Source organism: Sus scrofa, chromosome 6 (genome assembly GCF_000003025.6).
Source record: "Sus scrofa isolate TJ Tabasco breed Duroc chromosome 6, Sscrofa11.1, whole genome shotgun sequence".
Lineage (NCBI taxonomy): Eukaryota > Metazoa > Chordata > Mammalia > Artiodactyla > Suidae > Sus > Sus scrofa.
This window is the reverse complement of record NC_010448.4, coordinates 161,768,270-161,783,416: the sequence shown is the minus strand read 5'-3', so window position 1 is coordinate 161,783,416 and position 15,147 is coordinate 161,768,270. Positions and strand designations below refer to the sequence as shown.

At 46.0% G+C, this 15,147-nt stretch overlaps 1 long non-coding RNA gene across 2 annotated transcripts in view; it reads right to left on the bottom strand.

Moving 5' to 3' along the window:
• The window catches only part of LOC110261422, a 164,324-nt gene that overhangs the window by 39,239 nt on the left and 109,938 nt on the right, over positions 1-15,147 (bottom strand). The window lies entirely within an intron of this gene.

Below are 15,147 nucleotides of genomic sequence, written 5' to 3'. Positions count from 1 at the left end.
CTTAGCAGTGGCAAATATCTGACTTTCTTACCGTTGAGCAGAAGCCCCCCCCCCCAAAGGGCTTTTTTTATACTGTATATAAAGAACATGCGTTAAGCTCAGCCTAGGGGGAAAAGACTAAGGTATCATGAAGTCACATTAAAATATGTCCTGAACTTTACATACGAGCTTTTTAGTCCTTTCCTGATAGGATCATTCACCGATGACCTCCTGTCTTTCTTTTTCATCTTCTCACTAATTGAAAATTCACAACACCCCGTAAAACACTACGTCACCCTCCACAAACTGACACTTGAAGAAGAAATGCCCCACTGATCCAGATGAAGGAGTAGTCAGGTTCTCTCCCATTTCTCATTAGCTCCTTTCTTATTATTATATTAAATTACCTCAGTGGTTGGGGTAATTAAATTCAGGGCAAAGAATGGGATTTAATTAACCAAGCCAAATATTAAACTCTAAGTCAGCCTGAACTTTGCGCACTTAAAGATTCATCTTTGAGTTTTATCTTAAAGACAAGCCCTGATGTTCCTTTTCTGAAGGAAAATGAGCGTTCAAACCAAAATGAGCATCCTGCCCCCAGGAATAAGAGAGCTTTGCAAACCTGTGTGTAGGGTCTAAAAATGTTGCTGCTCAACCTATGACAGTTATTACCAATCGTCACCACCCCTGCTCCTTAAAAGATGTTGTTTTAGTGTACTTTAAATAAATGGATACATTATTTTGGAATATTGGAAGTTGACGGAATCTTAATCAGTTCATATAGTTCATTCCCCAACCTCCAACAAAGCTATCCTCAAAGTTTCACAACTAGCTGTAGATGTTTAAATAGGTCTTTAAAATATCCATAGGAGGACATTTCTTCATACATTCTCTTGGCAACACTTCCCAACATCAGCATAACGTGTCTGCCTAATATCATAAAAATCTGTCTTGGTGCAAGTACACGCTTATTACCTTAAATCTCTAGGCAAATATTGTATAGTTTCTGTAGGTGTTTGTGGGAAAGGTCTAACAAATTACAAGAACACAGAGATTATTAAATTTCTTTTAGGTCTTAGGTACATTATGTCTTGCTTGGATGAAAAACTGCATGCCAGAGAAGGCTGACAGCATTTACTTAGCGTTACTTCTGTCAAAGTGATAGGAAGAGAAGAGAGCAAAAAGCATGTACTTGTGTCTGTAACCATCCCCCATAATCACCACCCACATCAAAACTACCTACATCTACCACCAAAGATCAAACACTGACCAAATGACGGTTCCCAGCCAGAAGTTTTTTGTCCACTTGGGTCCTGTTTAAATTTCTTTCATCAAGATCAATCATTATTTGTTCATTTGTAAATAAAACATTTCAACCCCAAAGAGTAACATTTAAAGGGACACTTGTTCCCTTGTTACATAGGGAACAAGGGGAATAAGTCTTGCACAGTCCCTACCCGAGCAGACTCAGTATTTGAGTCTGGCTACTTTAACCTTGCCAAAATTCGGCACTGAATCACCTTTTACCATAGATGATTCAGGAAACTCCCAGTTCTTGACATTTTTTGTCCTGAATTTTTGTAGGCACTATGCACTTGTTCCCTGACAGACGTACCCATGCAAACACAAAGGCAAACATTTGTACTATTGAGTGAGAAATGGGGTTTTCTACTTTCACCTGCAAACTCAAAAATCAGACCTGACAAGATAGCATTAACAGCAAGAATGTGTTTTCTAAGTGGAAGAGCCATTAAAATCTTAATTTGAGGCTATCCTGCCTGGACTCATTCCACAACCTTAACAAGAGCTCATGGGACACAGCTGTATAATATCCTTACACCTTTCACTGCCTTTGTTCTCCCTGGAAAAGAGAATAATAAAAGGAAATTACATTTTATTTCCATGAGCTAAAATCAAGTTTTAATATTGTCCAAAAATGACTCGTACTGTTCCTTTATCTTATTAGCTTTTGGCATATTAGGTAATAAGATAATTTTTCATGGTACAGTATTTATGTAAGAATCATATTTCTCTCTGTGCAGATCACTTACAGAAGTGTCTGTTAACAGGAGAGAATGATGCATAATCGGCACTTAAGATTAAAATAGACCTGAGAACATAAAAGTGTTCCTTCAATTAAAGGAATAGCATTTCTCCAATCTCATCTTTTTTGTTTCCACAGCAGAATGAAAACTGGCTTAAAAATCATCCAACCCCAGGTTAATTACCAGAGGCTTCCCTATGCAAGTCCAGCTTGATCTACTAGTGGTTCAAATGCAAAATGGACTCACAGACCACTCCAAGATGCCATGTAATTATTTTAAACAGTTCCCAGCAAAGTCCTTGAGGTTTAAGAAATGGTTTCTAGAAAGAGCACCAGCATTTCTTATCTTTCCAATATGCCAAGCACTAGACATTTAGCATTTGGTCCTCCTGCCAACACAATGAGGGGTAACACTCCCCTTTTTTATTGAGCAAAAAGAGATTCAGAGAGATTTGGCATTTTGTGCAAGTTAGTTGGTGCTGAAGATAGAATTCAAACCCAGACCTATCTGACCCCAAAGCCACCAGTTATATCACCTTGACTCTGAGCCAATTCTGTTAGAGCTTCATTTCAATTAAAGGTGGAGTCCTGTTACATAGGGAACAAGGGGAATAACATTAAGCCCCAGTGCTTGGGGCTAACCTTCTCCCCCAATCTTTAATGGAAAAATAGGTCCAATAACATTGGTTTACAAACAGACTGACAAAGAAAAAAGCTAAGTGATAGTTTATAAACATTGTTGCTCGGCGACGCTAAAAAATTAAATTTCTTGTTGACAGATCTATTTAAACTACCAAAAGTCACTGAGGTAGAAAGGAGTCAAGGATAGGACTGAAGGTAAGAATGTTTCCAAGCCAACCTAGCTGCACTTAGAACTGGCCCTGTGAGTCTCCCTATGAGATGAAGGCATTGTGTGAACCAATATTACTGTGGTGAGAGCTCTTTTCACTGCTAGTATTGCCTGTGAATCCTCAGGACAATCCTGGGAGACACATAGCAAAATCCCCATTTACATCTGATAAAACAGGCTCAGAGATATTAAGTATCTTGCCCCAAGGTTGTACAGTATGTAGAAGAATTGGGATTTATACCCATGCCGTCTGGCTCCAATCCAATGTCTTTCCACTAAACCACACTGACAGGATCTCAATATGATTCCACCATCTGCTGAACACCCACCTACCTATGAGGTATGGCAGGGTGGTGAAAAGGGAACCAACCTAAGCCTTGTCTACACTAGAATACTTACCCTGGACCTCTGGCACATGCCAGGTACTGAGCTAGGGGCACACAATGAGAAAACATTTTTCTGCCACTTATTTTGTGCATGACACTGTGCTGTAGGTTATGATAGAAACAAACAAAAAAACCAAGAATGGACATTTCAAATTCTGTTACCAAAACAGATATGTAAAACAATGATTTAGCTATGCCAGGCAGTTTCTGTTCTGGAAGGAGAATTACAGGAAATTTTTTAAATTTGGGGAGTGAAAGGAGTATTCTGCGAGCTGGAAGGGAAGGAGAATATGGCCTGCTGGTAAGAGGACAGCCCTGGACAAAGAAAGTTCTGGGTTTGGATCCCCAGGCAAGTTGTTTCTGAGATTCCTGATCAGAGAAGGAAAGATGAGCGATAAAATGTGTCAAGTTTCTGGCACTCAATAAAGAATAATAGGAATTAAACTTAACCAGAAAGATTCCCAGAGGAAAAGAGCTTGGGCTAGGCCGTCTGGCAGGGGGAAGTGAGTTTGGTGGATGCCTCTGAACATACAGAACAGAGAAACCCTCAAGTAAAGGAGGGGCAGAACAGTAGAGATGCCTGTGGGAATAAACTCTCGGAAATCTCACTTGACTTTGTGGTACATGAACTGCTTTAGAAATGCAAGAGGAACTCCAGCCACACACCGACAGAAGCTCTGATTGCTCCTCACCAAACAGAGAACAAACGGGTCCCTCTTTTGGACCAGTCACTACAGTAACTCAGCCATACTACCTCCTACCTGTGACTCTTGAATGATGCTCTTTACCAGAGGTCCAATTCTCCCTGAAGAAACAGTTCAAATTCCAGAAAGAGACCAGGTTGGCCCTGCTTGGTTGGCGTTTACAGGCTGCTGGTACTCTCAATTCTCCTTCTCACAGATCAAATGGGTCTAAGTAGCTGAAGCCAGGGTTGGGGTCATGTGCTACAAAGCACGGCCTGCTGGGGGGAGAATGGCTTGGGGGAGTTGCCTCAAGGAGGATACTTGGACGGAACAGCTGCGGTCAGCTGAAAAATGGCCCCTCCAAAGATGTCCACATCCCAACCCTTGGACCTTAAGGATATATTACCTTACATGGTCAAAGGGACTTGGCAAATACAATTCAGCTGAGATGGAGAGATTGTTCTGGATTATTCTGAATTATATATGGGAGCTCAGTGTGATCACAAGATCCTTATAAGAGGGAGGCAGGAGAATCAGTGGTAGGAGATGTGATAATGGAAACAAAAAGTTCAGGTGATGTGAAGAAGGGCCCACAAGCCAAGGAATACAGGTGGCCTCAATCAGCTGAAAAAGGTAAGGAAAACAGATCCTGCCATGAAGACTCCGGAAAGAACACAGCCATGCCAACAGCTCTAGAACTGTAAGAGAATAAATGCCTGGTTGCAAGCTGCAAAGTTTGTGGTAATTTGTTATAGCAGCAATAGGAATTTAACAGGCCAATCACGAAGCAAGGGTTAGAGAAAGAAGAGATGTGGGGAGAAGCTAATGCTCAGTCCAGGCACTCCAGGCCCCCAGCATCAGTGAGAGCAGGGGTAGGGTCTATGTTGGCCCCAGCTGCCCTCCAGGAGCAAGATGCTGCCACTATATTAACTCCATCTCTGGGCTCTCATGACTTGGGGAGTGGAGAAGAGGGAGAAAAATCAGCAGGTCCCAACGACGTCAGTGAACTGTTTTACTTGGCTCTAGAGAATGTGGGTTCTAGAACAAGCTAGAGTAATGGAGAGCATTTTGGTCCGGGAGAGTCGGATTCAATTCCCAGCCCTGCCGCCAACCCCTTACGGGATTCTGAACAGATAATACAGTTGACCCTTGAACAACATGGGGTTAGGGGCTCCAACCTTCTTGGCAGTCAACAATCTGTGTACAGCTTACAGTAGGTTCTCTACATCTGTGGATTCGACTAACCATGGATTACATAGCGCTGTGGTAGTTACTAATGAAGAAATCCACATATAAGTGGACCCATACAGTTCAAACCCATGTTACCCAAGTGTCAGCTATACAATCCAGACCACTTTTTCTCTTATATTTAGTATCTCCAAGTAACGGAGGAAACCTAGGAGTATTTCTAAACTCCAACCCCCTTCCCCTTACCATCCAATCATTTACCAGACCCTGTTAATTTTACCTCCTGAAAGTTCCTCAAATTCATCCCCTCCTCCTCCACCTCATGGCTGGTATCCTAGCTTAAGTCTTATCCCATTCATTCGGAGATTATTACCTGGATACCTTCTGTGTATGTCCATGGATTCTGGCCCTCACAGGAGGCCTCCTCTCCTTACTGCCTACAAGCCTTTCATCCAAACTTCAGCCAGAATGATCTGCCTGATACACTAATCGGACCAAATCACTCTCCTTCCTAAATCCCATCAGTGGAGTCCCATCACCCAGGTGATACAGTCCAGACATCTGAGCATGACTCCCGAGGCCCTGCATCCCTAGGCTCTAATGGCTTAACTAGCCACATCCGTCTCCTTTTCCTGCCTCACAGTTTGTGGCCTGGCTACTCAAAACTATTAATGCTTCCCCGAATGCATGAAGCATTTGCCACAGGGCTACTCACATTAATTTTCTTCTTTTCTAACAGAACCTTGATTTTAGGAGGACAACAAAATAGCTAGCTACAAAACTTCTTTCAGTTTTCCTTACAGTTAGAGGTGGCCCCATCACACAGCTCTGGCCAATAAGCTATAACAAGCTCCTGGTGAGGCTCTGAGGAAAGCTCTTTGAAAGATGACGTGGTGTTTTCCCTTTGCCATTGCCCCCTTCCCTGTCTTTTTTCTTCCCACTTGGAATGTCAGCATGATGTCTGGCGCTGCAAGTGTCTTGTTGCAACCACGAAGGCAATAGGCAAAAACTATGGATGGCAGATTAGAAACCCAAGAGGTGCGTAGGTCCTCAATGGTATCTCTAAGCTGCTAGAGCAATCCTGGACTGTCTCCCTCATATTTCCTTTTTTTTTTTTTTTTTTTTTTTTTTTTTTTGGCTGCACCCCTGGCATATGGAAATTCCTGGGCCAGGGATTGAATTCAAGCCACAGCTGTGACCTACTGCAGTCAGATTCTTAACCTACTGAACTCCCAGAGCAGGAACTCCCCAATATACTTATTATTACTTGAGAAAAATATATGCCTTACTGCAGAGCTTCCCAACCAGTGAACACCTTCTTGTTGATGTGCTCATTTTATTTCCTCAACCTTCTGAGAAGTCAGGAGAGGCCCCGGGTCACTACAACCCCCAAGCCATTCATCTCCGGCCCCAAACAGCCTGTCCTTCAACCCTATGGGGACAAATAAATATTTTTGTACATACACCACTATGTGGAAAAGATTAGACAACTTTATCTCATTGGTGTAAGTTCGATTATTACTCTGTCCTCCTTGGCCATGGCCTGTGCCCCTCAGTTTAACCATGTTCATGAAGCTTGTGTTGGACTTTGGGCCCACCCCAGATGCCCAATGCCCCGTCCGAATGCCTGCTGTGAAATCCATCCCCATTCCCTTCCAGACTGTCATCACTGTATTGCCATCTGCATCAATCTGCCACGTAGCCAATGCTCCTCTTGGGCTACCCATCCAATCTTTGACCTCTGATGCTCCTTGGGACCTCAGTCCCTGCCACCCCACTCACTGGGATATGCCAGTCTCTTCTCTCACCTCCAGATCTCCAGGGCTACCTCCTTCTCACTTGCTCTCTCACTCTAGCTCATCATTAGGGGCACACCCTTCGTCTCTCTTATCCCACTTTGCTGGGAAAGGAATAGTCTTACCACAGAGATACTTGGACCTTCAGACGTGGTTCTTTGGATTTCTCAGGGGAGGTCAGAGTGGGCCACGGAGAGCTTCACACTGTGCCCACAAGCAGTGCTCCTTCTCTTCAAGCCAGCTTGCTAGCCTGGTCCTCGGCACCAGACTCCCTCCGCACCTACAGTGATGCTTTCTCTCGGGACCCCTGCCCTCACTGTAATCTGGCTTCCAATGCTCCTCTTCCCCAGGACCAAGGCCCATCAGAGATGCTTACCCATGACTGAACCTCAAATATGAACCATCCAAGTTCTTGCTCGTGGGCTCAATGCCGTCGCAGGAATGTAGCTAGACACCAGAAGGACAGAGTCCTGAGCCTCCGGCTACAGAATGAATGAATAAATTCTCGAGGCCTTGGTTTCCCCATTTGTAAATGCAGGAGCAGGACTACCTGATCTCAGCTTCATCAGCCTGACACCAGGAGGAACCCCGGGATAGGCCTGAGGCCCCAGAATACATCAGAACCAGTCTAGGAGCTGGGGGAGGGGGGAAGCGAGGGGGAGAGGAAGTTTTCAATCAGGTGCTGAGCGTTCACTGCCAAAAAATTTCCCACAAACAAACCCACCCCGGCAAAGGAAGCTACTGTCGGCTGGCACGCTGCAGAAAAGAAGGCGGGCATGAGGCCTCATTAATCCGGCAACTGTGGGATCAGTTGCAGATACCCCCAGCCCACCCACTTCTACCATCTGCCGCTGCTGCTGCTGAGCTGAAGGCACGCAGCTCTGGTGGGAGTCCAGCCTGAAGCCAGCAGAGGGGCCCGCACCCTAGACCATGGGGCAGCCCCAGCAGCAGGGACACCCACATGCCTTTGAGGCCAGGCTGGTGCTCCTATTGTGTCTCCCAAGCCCCATCGCCACCCAAAGTGCAATGCACGACCCTTCCTGGAGCTCTGCTTTGGAAGCACCTGAGGGAGAAGCCTCAGCACCCTGAACAAATATTAAACAAATAAATGATGAAACTGCACTGATTGCGAATGCACTGTGTGCCAGCCACACACTTTATCTCCCAGAAAGACTCCCCCAGACCATACTAAGACTCTCTGAAACTAATCTGTCATAATCCTTGTCGTGATTCTTTCTATTTTTTTTGTGCCTTTTCTAGGTCCCCTCCCACACCATACGGAGGTTCCCAGGTGAGGGTCAAATCTGAGCCACAGCCACTGGCCTACCCCACAGCCACAGCAACATCAGATTCCAGCCACATCTGCGACCTACACCACAGCTCAAGGCAACACTGATCCTTAACCCACTGAGCAAACCCAAGGATTGAACCTGTCTCCTAGTGAACGCTGGTCAGATTCGCTTCCTCTGAGCCACAATGGGAACTTCATTCTTCTTTTTTTTTTTTTTTTTTTTTGTCATGATTCTAGATGATTTCAATATGCACAGAGGTGACACTTCTAACATCCTGGATTCTGAATTCCTCAGCCCCTGCTTCCCCTTCTACCTCGTTACTCCCTCCCTGTTCCTGCCTTAGGCCTTAAGACCTGAATTTCAATTTTAAGCACCCTCTTGTCATTGTCCCTGCCTTTAGTATCCCGACTCAAAATAACCCTTCAACCCACTGAGAACCTCACTTTTTACAGTCCCTTCCCTCCCATTCCCCATAACCCCACTTAGGGAAGTTTACTTTTATTTTATTATTTATTTATTTATTTATTTTGTCTTTTTAGGGCCGCCCCCACGGTATATGGAAGTTCCCAGGCGAGGGGTCGAATCAGAGCTACAACTGCTGGCCTACACCACAGCCACAGCAGTGCTGGATCCGAGCCACATCTGCGACCTACACCACAGCTCACGGCAAAGCCCAATCCTTAACCCACTGAGCACGGCCAGGGTTCAAACCTGCAGCCTCACGGTTCCTAGTTGGATTCGTTTCTGCTGCACCACAATGGGAACTCCCCTATTCAGTTTAAATTCCACAGTCAAAGGCAACCCTACCTTTGCAGACATTCTGTCCCCCCACCCATTTCGCTGTGCTCTAGCTCATTCGCTCTCCCTCCCTCCTAAAGGACATTTTCCTGCCTTCCCCTCCTTCTTGCAAACCTGCAGTACCCCTTTCCTCATCTTCACCCTCAAATGAAGACCGCTTCCTATTGCTACCTTTATGGCAGTCTCTCTGTTTCTTCCTCATCACTTTGACTCCTAAATATTGGCGGCTGAGTTCTTGGATCTTTTTTCTAACATCATTCACTCCTCAGCATCACTCATTCAAGGTCATGGCTTTTAATATAATTAGTGTAGTGAGGACTCCCAAATTTATCTCCAGGCCAGATCTCTCCCCTTGACTCTGAAAACATATATACTATTGCTGAGTCGATGTCTCCACCTGACTGCCTAAAGAGCATCCCAAATTTAACATAACAAGAAAACCATTCCTTTTTACCTTCCCATCCGCGTAGCCTACTCTCTTCCCCATTTCAGCAAATGGCAGCACCATCCTTCAAGTCTCCCCAGCCAAAACGCTCAGAGTGACTCTTCACTCCCTTTGCTTTTCTTCGCCTCCCTAGAAACTGGCCCCATCATTCAGAGATTTACATCTTTGTTCACTCTTATAACCTCAGCTCCTAAAAGAATGGCCTTGTAGGTCCTCAATAAATATTTGCTAAATAAACAAATAATTGAATTGAATAACTTGCGTACCACGTCATTAATCCATCTGCTCGTTCAATAAATAAAATAATACAGATGGTGATAATAGCTGGGAAGGAAGATACCAAGGAATAAAATAGGAGAGGAGTTCTACCTAGGCAGGGTAGAAGTCTTTTCTCTGAGAAAAGGACTTTGAAATGAGACCTGAAGGATAAGGAGTCATTGTCAAAGAGCCAGGCAGCGAAGTCAGGGCAAAAGCCTAGAAGGAAGTAAGTACAAGCTTAATACGTTCTAGGAAACAACAAATGGCCAGAGGGGCAGAAGAACAGTGAGGGAAGGGACAGAGATGCCAGAAGACATTGGAGAGCTGGCCAGACCACGCAGGTTTTTGCAGACCCCAGAAAGGATGCGGGTCTCTTCAAAGATCACCGCCTTCATCGTATTATCAACTCTCTAAGTAGAGAGCGCAATAACCTAAGACCCGAGGACTGGATCCCTGTTCTGCCAGGCTTACCCTCTGAGACTTCTACCGAGTACCTCTCCCTCAGGATACTCATTTCCAACCTGCTTACTCTTTAGGTTCAAGTGCGATTAGCCAGGATCTTCAGAGGTGTCATTGCCAGAGCCTGTAGGACATTTAAACCAGATTATTAAAGACACAGACCAAGCAAAAGGGAAATCTAGACATGGTTTGCATTTGCAGAGGTTAAATATAGTTAATGTCAGCAAGGGCTGCTTTGCTACAACGCAAGTTAAAAGGCATTTTCTAGCAACGCCTGGGGGTTTGCAGCCAAGATTCCAGCTAAGTTCCTGGCATTTGAGAAGGCAGACTGAGAAGTGACCCGCTGACAGGAAAGAACCTGAAGCCTGGAATTCTATGCTGTTAAGGTCACAAACTTGAGGCTTGCTCGGCCCCCCCACCCCACCCCAGGCTTGGCCATTAACTGCCCGCCCCCACCTTCTTCCTGTGCAAAGACTTGATGGGCCTCACCTCTGTACTCAGAGTTAAATATAAACCTAATGAAGCTGTCTTGAGGTCTGGACAGGCCCAAGAAGAATTACACAAGGAGTAGGACATCTGAATCAGACTGGCCAGACCTATGTGCCCTGGCCACCTAAGAGAGCCAGGCTGGAGGTCTAGGTCACCATCAGCTGGTCAGAAAATGGCCACAGGTAACCAGAGTGCCTCCTCCACGCTCCAGAGTCCAGCTCTGTGCTCTGGAAGAGGAGGAACCATGGAGAGATCGTGGCGGACCCAGCAATGATCACCCCTGGTATTCGAGGCCCCCCGTGAGCTCACCCTGCTTATCTCTCCAGATTCATCTCCTGTCTTGGCCCCTCTCACTCCGGAATCCCAAAGTTGTCACAGTGTTATGATGCCCAGGACTTCTGTGCCTTTGTAGGTACGGTTTCCTTGCCTGGGACGCTCCTTCCTGCTTGGCCCTCCCCACCCATATTCCCGCTCACGTGAGCCAGGGACCCAGCTCAAGGTTATAACCTCCCTTACTCTTGGCCCCGAAAGATCCCCTGGGGGCAGTTCTCCTTTCCGCACCTTCTCCTCCACCCCAACCACCACACACCTTAGAATCACGTCTCTCTCCTCACTGTAATCTTAGCTCCTGGAGGGAGCGGCAAAATCTAATACACTACTGTGTCCAACACAGGCCTGACAAAGAGTCGGCCTCAGTAAATGCTTGCTGAATGGATGGGGGAGGGAGGGAGGGAATGAGACTCTGGGCTAACAAAGGCCAGGCAATTTCGGCGGCAGAATTACTTCTGCAAACACTGGGTAAGGAAAGCATTTCCATTTGCAAGTGCAGCTTGCTCTCCTATCACTGGACGGAACAGCTGGAACCTGCCGCTAAACCTGTCCCCGTGAGGTATGTTAAAGATGTGTGCTAAGGTGACACCAGTGACAGAAGCAGAACTATCACTGGGGCCTCTCCTGGGGATCAGATCGGAGAGAAGTAGTGGGTCAGAAGGAGAGAATCAGGGAGTTCCCGTCGTGGCGCAGTGGTTAACGAATCCGACTAGGAACGATGAGGTTGCGGGTTCGGTCCCTGCCCTTGCTCAGTGGGTTAACGATCCGGCGTTGCCGTGAGCTGTGGTGTAGGTTGCAGATGTGGCTTGGATCCCGCGTTGCTGTGGCTCTGGCGTAGGCCGGTGGCTACAGCTCCGATTCAACCCCTAGCCTGGGAACCTCCATATGCCGCGGGAGCGGCCCAAGAAATAGCAACAACAACAACAACAGCAACAAAAAAGACAAAAGACAAAAAAAAAAAAAAGAAGGAGAGAATCAGAAAGGTGAGGTGTAATTAAGGGGTCAGGAAATCTGTACGGTAGAACTTGGCCAAGTGGAAGGACCCCTGGAACTCAGGGATTTGCCCACCTCCGTAGCAGACGCACCACGCGATCCTTTTCAATCTCCCCGTTCCCCATCCCAGCCGGTTTCCAAGGACCCCCCACGTGCTGCATGGCTGCCCCTCTCCCAGCTCCTCCCACATGCACACCCCAGCTCTCCTCTGAGGTAAGACACAGGCATTGTGGAAAGAGCACGGGTTTGGGGTCAGACCTAAGTTCAAATATTTCTTTTTTTTTTTTTTTGCCTTTTGTCTTTTTAGGGCTGCACTTGAGGCATATGGAGGTTCCCAGGCTACGGGTCGAATCAGAGCTACAGCTGCCAGCCTACACCCCAGCCACAGCAAGGCCAGATCTGAGCCTCGGCCTCGACCTACACCACAGCTCATGGCAACGCCGGATCCTTAACCCACTGAGTGAGGCCAGGGATCAAACCCGCAACCTCATGGTTCCTAGTCGGATTCGTTTCCACTGTGCCATGACGGGAACTCCCTAAGTTCAAATATTTCTTAACCATCTCCTAGGTTCCAGACACCACCCTAGATGCTGGTGCCAGGAACTCGGCGTGCCCAAGAAGCCATGTCCTGACTGCCTCACTGACTTTGCAACACTCGGCTTCCTTGTCTAACAAGACAGAGATAGAGGTATTAACGTTAAGGAGTTGCTGTGGGAGCTAAATGAGAAAATGTGTACCAATCACACATAGTAGATAAAAAAAGCTATTTTTTTGTGTGTGGTGATCTGATGACCACGTGTTAAATCTTCCCTACGACACTAAAAGAAGCAAGGACATGGCTTCTTGGGCACACTGAGTCCCTGGCACCAGCATCTACGGTGGTGTCTGGAACCTAGGAGATGGTTAAGAAATACTTGTCAGCATAAAGTGTTTTGTGTGCACACGTGTGTGTATCTATATCTTATCTAGATATTGATAGAGAAAGATCCTGATCCACGGCATGTAGCACAGACACACAGGTCTAAAGTTTGACCCATCCTCTGAAACTGGCATCCAGTTGTCATCATTTTTATACACCGCAAGGATTGCACTCATTATTAAAATCCCTCAAAGGAAGTTCCCTGCCAGCTGTCCTTCAGGCTGCAATGAGATGACAAAGATGTGACATCTTCATCACACAATTGCTAAAACGTCCTTCTCGAGTTGCCATTTTAAAATGTTTGCCTAATTTAGCTGGAGTTTGGGTTTACAGGAAGAATGTGGGCTTGAATTTGGGAAAGGGAGGAGCAGATAAAGGGGGTGCCTTTCACTCACTGAAAGACTTTTGCTAGAGAAAGCCCAAGTAAGATTGGCCGAGTCGAAGAAAGCAAGTGACACAAAAGGAACTTGGAAACCTCTTTGGAAAGAAAGAAGTCTTGCAGCAGGAATCTGAGAAGGCCGCACTCCAGCTAAAAATCCTTTCGTGTCTCTGTAGGACCTCAGGACACAGGTCAAGATGCTTGGCCTGGCATTCAAGCCTTCTAGGATCTGGCCACACTTCCAGGCTCTGCAACCTTGTCCCCTCCTCCCAGCTGTCACCCTCACCACTATGTGCCCCATTGACTATGTGGACCCTGGGGCTCTTCCAGCTTCTCTCTTGATGAGGGCCCACTTTTATTTCTTCCTCTGTGCAGGGGGGCTGGTCTAGACCATCAGCCAACAGATATTTACTGGGTATTTACTATGCAGCCAACATGATTCTAGATGCTGGGGATTAAACCATTTAACAAATCATAAAATTCCTGGGCCTCAAGAAGGAAATAGACAATAGAAAGGATGACATAAATAAACAGCATAGTCTTTTAAATGGTGATAATCGCTTACTGTGTTAGTCCCTTTTCCCTTTGTGCTAGCACTGGTGAGTGAGGATGGCAAAAAAACAAACAAACAAACAAAAAACCACCACCAAAAAATGTATGCTTGATTCAATGCACAGTTGTTAACATCTTTCTTTGATGTTATAAACACTCAAAGAAACTCCCAGTGCCTTCTCCTAGCATTGCACTGAGACCCACCGACTGACTGACGTTTACTGCGCACTATACTGTCTGCCCTTCCGACTAGACTGGTAGCTGCATGAGGGCAGGGACAGAGTTTGATTTCCACAAAGGCGCAAGAGACTAACTGCTGAATGAATGAGACAAGGATTGTTCCAGCCCTGGGCTCTCTGTCCACTGACCCCCTAGTCATAAATCCTTCTTAATACTTTGCAATCCTTTCTGCCCTACAAAGTTTCTGCTACTCTTGCAGTGGGCCTGTCCTGATTTCTAAAGGGGTCCACTGAGGATAAAATCCCTTGGAGCTGAGATGCCTGCAGACATTTTAGCATCCGGGAAATAAGCATGGCTATTTTTCAGCCCAACTCAACGAAAATAGTTATTGCAAAAGTCATCATCTAGCGAGCATCTTCTATTGCCAGGCCCTCGGCATAGAATGTCTTTCTAATAAGTAAAAATCTCTCCTTGGTAATCCTCACAGTGCCAATAACCGTGAGAAATACATGGAAATTACTAGCTGCTATCAATATTACGGTGTCTAAAACTACCGTTTTCCCCTGCATTAGAACAATCTGAACATTGTTAGGCAAAGACATCTAAGCAATTTTAAAATTATTTGAGTCATGACAGAGAGACTCACAACTGAAATATTTACCTTTCAATTTCAGGTGAGGATGTTCCCAGAGATGGAAGATGTGACAAGTTCCCGCATCGTGTGAGCATCAGAGAAAAGTTCCCTTGACAAGTCACGTGTAGAGATGGGAACCGCTGATTAAGGAGAGGATTAATTTTCTCTCCCAAGTACTTCTGCCGTGGAAATGCTCTTAGGTTTCCAGCATGGTGAGGCTGGAAAGGTCTTTGGAGGCCTCCTGCTCGACCCCCTCGCCTCATGGATGGGGAAGCCAAGGATCAGGAGCGCATCCTAACTGTTCAGGCTGCCTCTTTACACGCCCCACTCCGATCCATCCCCACCCCAAAGTTTACTGCAGGAACCAGTGAATGCAACTAAAGGGGGTGTTGGGATCTTGAGCCAACTAGTCATTTACTCAGCAAATATTTATTGAGTACTTGCCAGGGACAATTCTATGCACTGGGACTACGGGCAGTAAACAAAGAAGCCA